Source organism: Callithrix jacchus, chromosome 1 (genome assembly GCF_049354715.1).
Source record: "Callithrix jacchus isolate 240 chromosome 1, calJac240_pri, whole genome shotgun sequence".
Taxonomy (NCBI): Eukaryota; Metazoa; Chordata; class Mammalia; order Primates; family Cebidae; genus Callithrix; species Callithrix jacchus.
In genome coordinates this window covers 163,278,031-163,286,542 of record NC_133502.1, presented here as the reverse complement: position 1 = coordinate 163,286,542, position 8,512 = coordinate 163,278,031, and positions in this window count along the sequence as shown.

Genomic DNA, 8,512 nt, shown 5'->3' with positions numbered 1-8,512 from the left:
AACCTCTTATATTTCCAACCAGAATAACTTCTCCAGGGACTTCCTATGTGGTCTCTTGGAGAGCATTCTCCCAATTTTGGACAGAGGTCCTACCAGCCAGCTATAATGAGAATCATCGTTTCTCATGGATCAGTGGGGAAGTGGGCAAAATTAACTGACCTTTCAAGCCTTTGATTTACCACCTTTAACTAAAACAGATTACTCAGATGATGAGGAGAGAGAGCAGAGGGGAATTTCCCAGGTATGGTAGGAGCATAGCTGCACTAAACTCACTTGATTATGTGCTCAAGAGCTTCTCCAATGAAGGCCTGTTTCTCCGTGTAAAATGAAGCTTTGATTATCCCCAGGGACATCTGCGTTTTATGTATTTTCCTACCACCAGGGCTTTCTGAGCAGCCAGCAAAGAACAAGGCAGAGTAGATCTTCTGGGTGTGAAAGTGGTTTGGTAAAGAGACACAGTAGACCCAGCTCAGCAGGAGCTGAGGACCGCTCTCCACCTGGATACGCTTCAAGTAAGCATCAGAGTCAGGTTTGAAAATACGTCTCCACCAAAAAGCCACATTCAAAGGTACCGAGGAGCCTTCAACTCAGTACTCTTTATTTTTCACATCTTGGTTAGCTCCAGAGCAGGTTGCAGTATTCAGCACTCCATCTTCAATGCTGCATCCCAAATGCATAGCACTTAAACATAGTAGCTGCACAATTAGGATCTCTTTATTAAGACATAAATTTATAATAACCGCCTGGAAGTTACTGGAAAGCATTCAGAGGTCACAACCAGGCCTACTAGGAAAGAAATTTCCACTCAATTAATAGATGTGCCTTACCAAGATATTTGTTATCCTTAGAATGGAGCATATTTAGATCACCAGGATAGCGAGATGACCAGAAACTCTGACTCGTTAGAAAGAAAAATGGAATAATAAAGCAGGGGCATAATCCCTGTCTTAAAATCTCTGAACATATGTCATGGAAAGGAGAGAACAGACATACTCTATTGTGTGACAGAGAAGAACTAGGATCTGATGGTGAATTCTATAAGGAAACAAACCACTCCAGTAAGAAAGGACTGTTGAATAACCAAAGCCATCCAAGGAACTAACAAGCTGGTACAGAAGTGATACTGGAAGATATTGGAAGAACGCTAGGTCTTGCTGGTGGTTCAGACATTCAATAAAGCAATATTGTAATGTACCCTCCAGCCCGAAAGTGTGTATACCTCTTGTTCAGTTAGTTGTTGCATGCACACTGTCAAAAACATTTCTGTGCCAGGTTTTCAGTCTCCAGCCTGAGTTTGAAATGCAACAACAGGAAAGACAATCATGAAAGAGTCGAGACACACAGTTATTCTCAAGAATAGTTGACTCCTGGAGTAGACAGAAAGGGGAGTAAACACAGAAGTGCTGACTGTTTCTCTGCACAGGCAGAGTCCTTCCCTCCGGGAACATGCTGGGGAGGATTCACAACTGCAAGCTGACAAAACCCTAAGCCTTCTAAAAATTCTGAGTTTAATTAGTTTCTCCAAACAAGCTTCTTACTGGAAAAGAAAGCTGCGTCCTTGGTCATGTTCTATTGCAGGAGAATCTCACCGCCTCCTGGGTCAGGATAATTTCTGCAAGAAATTGCTCCAGGCAAAACTTCACTTTTAGGTGAGCCTGTCTAAAGTTACCAGAGTCTTGCTCAGAGACTCCATCTCTGTGAAGGAGACCTTACGTGTAAACAGGGACATGATGTTATGACAGCATTCAGCGCCCAACCTCAGTCACCCCTGAATCCTTTTTTTTCCCCTACATAATTCCCAAGGGCATTCAAATGGAATTTAAATGGTTGGATGTACATCATGTAATATATGTCTTCAAAACTAAGACTTGAGATTGGGTCTAAGAGGACTTCTGGACACGGAGTCAGGAAATTGCCTCTTTGACCAGATCAAGGGTATGTTGGAGGCAAGAATCATTTCTTAGCATCCTTTGTATCAGAAATATCATAGATGGTATCAGAGATGATAGCAATATGCAAAATCAATGAATGAATCAATTGAGACGGTTTGAAGCCCTGGTTCTGCTATAGAAGTAGCCATGCGACTTTGGTCAACTTACATAACATCTCTGAGATATAAATTTTTCCATATATACACCAGAAATAATAATAACTACATCATATGACTGCAACAGATGCAGTGATGTATATAAAGTGTCCCAGACTGTGTCTGGCATATAATTGGTGCCCAGCAAATGGTATCTCTCTTGATTCTCCGCAAAATCCTTCACACAAAGTAAATGATCAATAACCATTTGGCTGGCAGCTTAATAAGTGTAACTAATATGAATGCTCTCAGTTAATTTAGGAGGAAGTGCAGACAGATGAGGTCAAGTGCCTTGGGTCATGCAGTTGCTTTACGGAGGAGTTTGAGGCCAGAGGGAAGGCAGCAAACGTAAGGTTTAAGTATATCTCTGCTCAGTATGAGACAGCCCTCTGCAGCCAACACTCGTGTTTGTCTTTCATTTACACTGTGATTTCTACTTTGGCTATTCACCTTCCATAAGGTAAAGTCCTTGATCTTTCAGAGGTTCACACCTTTAACAGTCATTTATAGTAAAACTAAACACAGAGATACAATAAACTGTACTCAAAGTCATTTATATTTAAGGGAACCACATGGTAGATTCCTACTGCATCTGCCCCACCAAGACCCCAAAGAATTTATTTCTGCAAATGAATGTATATTTGATACTGTGATCAGGAAGTGAAATATATGTCAACCAGCTTCCTTAGCTGCAGAGAAAGTAGGGACAAATTCAATGGCCACTTACTCCAGTCATCACATCTATGTCTATAGCATAATTTGTTCTAGTTTCTTCCACTGGTCTGTCTTCTTTTTCATCCTAATGATCAAATTTTGCTTATTTTTGGACGGAGTCTCCCTCTGTCACCCAGGCTGGAGTGCAATGGTGCGATCTTGGCTCACTGCAACCTCCACCTCCTGGGTTCAAGCAATTCTCCTGCCTCAGCCTCCCGAGTAGCTGTGACTACAGGCACATGCCACCACATCCAGCTAATTTTTTGTATTTTTAGTAGAGATGGGGTTTCACATGTGAGCCAGGATGGTCTCAATCTCCTGACCTCGTGATCCGCCCACCGTGGCCTCCCAAAGTGCTGGGATTACAGGCATGAGCCACGGCACCCAGCCCTTATTTCTCTTTAATCCATAAACCATTGCAACTCCTTCTGAAAAATGTAATATAGAATATTAAAAACATGAAATTGCTTACAGATGACCACTTTTAAAAAGATACCTGACTTCTTTTCCTCAGATTCACCAAATTTAAATGCACGATGATGCTAAAAATAATAACACCACACAGTTTTCACAGTTCCTGACATATGCCAGCACTTTTATAAGTGCCGCTCATGTAAAAAAGCTCACTTAATCCTCACAAAAATCCTATCAGGCAAATAGTGTTATAATCTCCATTATACAAAGAAGGAAGCTGTGACACAGAAGGGTTAGTTAATCTTAAAACGACACCATTGAGGAAGTGTACCACTTAATACAATTAGGACTAAAATGGAGCACTTTCATTTAGAACCCCATCATCTGGGATCTGTGAAGATGGCTATGAGCGTAATCAATACACTGTTAATGGTGCAAATAAGTCAGCCCACACAGTTTGGATACCAATGGTAGAGATACGGAATAAATCCCATTTTCCTTCTACCACAGAAGTTCCACCATCAGAATCTGCAGAACCTGACCACGGCAAGGAAGAAAGCTGAGAAGAGAAGTCATGTTGTGTTGCAATTCTGCCTGAAGGATAAACAAATCCACAGGATGAAAGAACAAGCACCCTAATGTCTTCTCTGCCTACAAGCCAGGCATGTCACTCTGCAGACTCCTCCTAAGAATGGAGATTTTTTTTTTTTTTCCTGCAGCATGGAGAAATTGAGACAGGGATTATGAGGTTACTGTAAAGAGAAAGCTGTAGCCTCAGCTCCTCACCACAGTCTGGAGGGTGATTCATACTGTATTCAGATAAGCAGATCTTACTGAGCTGGCCTGATGGAGAAATGGCTCTCTCACCTGCAGCTTGGAAACTGTGGCCCCAGAAGGCATACCCTGCTGTTCTCCAATCCACAGTCTTCTGAATTCCAGAGGCCATGGAAAGCTGCATAATAAGTGTCTACAGAAGCCATTTTTCTTTGCAGCAAGACTCAGGAGAGCCTATTTCTAGGTCCAGGAGTCCCATTGCCTTGAGAGTTTGGAAACAAACTGCAACCAGATGGGCATATGTTTTCATTGACGTGTGTAAGGAAGTGGTCACTTCCTCCACCTTTCCATGCTTTCATCCCGTATGGCCACACTGAGGGAGTGAAACCTATGCTGAGAAGTGCTGTTACATAGGCCTAAACCGGGACCAGAAGATGCATCTTTTCCATTTTCAAGAGAGCTTCCTATCAGCCCAACATTGTCTTCAAATAACACCAAGCCATCTGGTCTCCTTCTGAGTTCTTATTTCCTGCTGCCTGGTTACTTTCTGCTAACGTCTCACCTTTTCCCTGTGCCTGACTCTGACGGTAAAATTCCTTCCCCTCACCTCTTGACATCTTCTACTCCAGCATCTGATAATCAGCCTAAGCTTTAGCAATCCTTTTCCACCTGCTTCCTGAACTGGCATTGGCATCTTACATCTCTTTTTACATAATAGCCCCAGCCCAAGTCTGGTATGTGTCTTGTTTAAACCTATCCCAACACCTGGACACCGTGGTTGGCTGGTAGATTTTAAGCATCACTAGCTAGGCTGCTAGAAAAGGATCACAGGAAGGAAATTAGCATGGGATAGAATAACCACAGGTAGGCACCTTCAAATAGGAGGTCAAGAAAGCCCTCTCTGAAAAGGTAACATGAACCTAGACCTTCAGTGGGATCTGTCACATAGTAAATGCACAAGGCCTGGAGAAGAAAACAGCTTGCTAAGTGAAATGGCTTCTGCAGACCCTTTTGTGTCCATATCAACTCTGGTTTCAGAGCTGATGGGGCGGTCAGGTTCTCCTTCAAGCATGTGCCTCTAAGGCTCTCCACTTCTCTGCCTTAGGGCTTTCTCAAGAGTATGGGAAGCACACTCAGATCTGAGCCAGAAACATTTTCAAAGTGGAACATCAGCCAGTGAGAGAAAAGGCCAGGGGATGAATGTCCTTGGCTCCTACTGGACAATTCAGATCAGCCTCATGGGACTGATCCACGGTTGCCCAGGGCAGGAACTAATTGAGCATAGCACATATTGGCTTTTTCTCCCTCCCTATCTTACCCTCACTCCTGCTCCCTTACCCCTCTATCCTGGCAGCACCTCCCAAGCCCTTGTCTCAGGCTTAGCTTTAGGTCTGATGAGCTGAGGCAGCTCACTGTGGTTACATAGTGAGAACCAGGAGCTCCATAGGAGACCAAATTAGCAAAGTCTAGGTGGGCCAAACAGTGAACAGCCTCAGGAAAAGCTTTACATTTCAGGCGCCTTAGTACTCAGGTGATCAAGATGATGGAGCCCACCATGGGAATCCACCAGACACGGTTGAGGAGTGCTGGAGGGGACATAGGATCTGGCCTCACCAGAGCTACATAGTCTTTAGACCTCAGCTAAGATGACTGAGGCTCAGGGCAGGAATTGAGACTGGCAGGGAAGGGACACTGAACCAGAAGGCTGCTCATAGAAACAGGGCCAACAGGCCACAAGATGAAGGTCTGACTCAACCATTATGCAAGCACCCAGAACTCATCTCTAGCACATTGGATATGGCATGAAAATAACCGCAGCTTTCCTGAATGCTGTCTATTTACAGTCAGTCTGCTAAGCAGTTTTCATAATGAGCTCACTTAGACTTCAAAACTACCTTATAAGTTATTCTCCACATTTACAGATGAGGAAAGTGAGGCCACTAAACACTAGAACTAAGATTTAATCCAGTTACTGCATTCCAAATTCCATGCCCAAGACAACCAACTACCCTGTCAGGGTCTGATGGGGTTGTAGCCAAGGTTCAAGGTCAATGATTGATTACCAAGATATAAGCTTGAAGGCTGAAGGTGGGAAGGCCTGGGAAAGGTAGAAACTGACCCTCAGTGTCAAAGTGCACACACAACATGGGTCCACCGGCATCGCCTGAAAGGAGAGATTTATCCTGTGCCACAGACTCACAGTAGGTGACTATGTCCTAACAGGTCACATTACAGCTGCCTTCCTATTCACGAGGACAGTTTCTCAAACTTGTCTTCTACTTTCAAAGCTGTAAGGAAAAGGACTCCAGGCAAGGGTGGGCAGGATGCTTAGCTACATGTCATGTAAAATAGAAATCACAGCCATTCTTATAACTGCACAGTATGCATCCATTTACAAAAACAATTCCAGTACCTGAACTCACAACCTTAGGGGTGGGCAATAGCAGGCTATATAATTCCCATTTCAGAGAGGAGCAACCTGAGGAATAGAGATGTTGAGGGGCAGGATGGTATGGTAGAAATACCAGTCACTGGACATGAAACCAGGAATGCCTGCTCTAGTCTAAGCTCGGCCCCAGACTCACCTGGATTCACCATGGGCTTTCTATACCTGCTGGTGCTGAATTTATGGACTGTATGTAGAGACGGAAGAGTCCAAAGATGGAAAGGGCATTCCCGAACAACTGCACAGAGCAGAGATCAAACACAACAGAAGCAATGAGCAAACAATACGTTTTTATAGTGTTATGCCATTGAGCTTATGGAGCTGTTTGCTAAAGCAGTTAGCCTGCCCAGACTAATATTTCTTCTGCAGTCAAGCCTGCTTTCTCCTCTGACTTGTGTCCAGCAAATTCATCATCTTTCAGAGATTCTATCCAACGCTTTCCAAGCTGGATTTCACTGATAGAATGTTTCTTGATTCCTGGACCCTGATCCTTGTTCAGTCTCTTATCTGTTACTCTGAAAATCAGTGAGAAGGCAGACTCATACATTACCCAGCTCTCCTCCCTGTTGGAGGAGAGCCAGTTCCATCAGATAACCAAAAAGACTGATCACAGGGCACCAGACCCAGTCCCAGGAGACCCGGGGCTGACTCGGGTTCTAATGCACTTTGTCTCTTTATCCATGTGTCATCTACTCCATCTCTAAAATGAAGGGGTTAGCCTCACTCATACCAAAGCATCCTGCTAACATTTTAGGATTCTAACACACAGACTTAAAACACAAGAGAGAAGGATGTGAGTTAATTAGTCAAAGCTGTGGGATAATTAATGAAGGTAATTTCCCCAGACTCTGAGGGGAAAAAAATGACATCGAAGGGGAGAGAATTGTTCAAGCCGATGTTACGTTTATGAAGGCAAAATATCAGAATGTTTCCACAGCTCATCCAGCAGTCTGAGAGGTAGCAAATGAGAATGGATAGGCCGTAGGTGCTGGATTTGGGCAGGCCTGGGTTCAGTTCTTACCCTTACTCCTTACTGACTGTCTTACTCTGACACCCAGGCTAGAGAGCTGTGGTGTGATCTCGGCTCACTACAACCTCCGCTTCCTGGGTACAAGCAAGTCTCCTGGCTCAGCCTCCCGAGTAGCTGGAACTACAGGCACATACTACTAAATTTTTTGGTTGCTTTGTTTTGGGTTTTTTTGTTTTTTTTTTTTTTGTATTCTTAGTAGAGATGGGGTTTTACCATGTTGGCCAGGCTGGTCTCGACCTCCTGACCTCAGGTGATCCACCTGCCTCAAATGTTTCACTTTTCTAAGCCTCAGTTTCATCACTTGTAAAGTGGTACATCTCATAAAGTTGCGGTCATTAAATGCAACCCTGTGAGTAATGTACATGGTAAGTAGTAGAAGGAAATTCCCTTTACTCTCATCATGCAAGGATGAGGATGAAGTAATTTTGTGAAATCAGAGAGAGGCATGAAGACATTTCATTTTTGCTTGTATTTATTCATTTATTTCAACATCATATGTCAGACACTGGCAAGGCAGAGATGAATAAAGCATAGCCATTGACCTCAAGGAACTCAGTGTCTAGGTGGACAAACAGGTATGTGTACAAATTATTGAGCCCCTAGTGTAATAATTACCACATACAAGTATGAGAAAGCCAGCCTTTCTCTTCCAGAAGCGTATCAAACATAGACACATACAGATGTTCATAGGAACATAAACAGAGATGTCCACTACGATTCCAGCTATACATTTTAAGCAATTGAAAAAAAATTAAATGTCCATCTATAGGAGAGCAAATAACTAGAATCATTAACATGTAGTCTTTAAAGCTAAGATTAAGTTAAAAAATGCAGCAATCAACTTATATACAGTTGGATGCCATTTAATTAAATTTTGAAACACACAAAATATTTTTCATTTTTCACAGAAGCATGCATTTGTGTGTATAAGACTATTTTTAACAAACTAGAATCCACATCAAATTATGAACCTGGTTGTTTTTGGGAAAGGTAGAAGGAAAATGGGTCCAGGGATCATGGTCAAAGGAAACAGTATTTTCATCTGCAG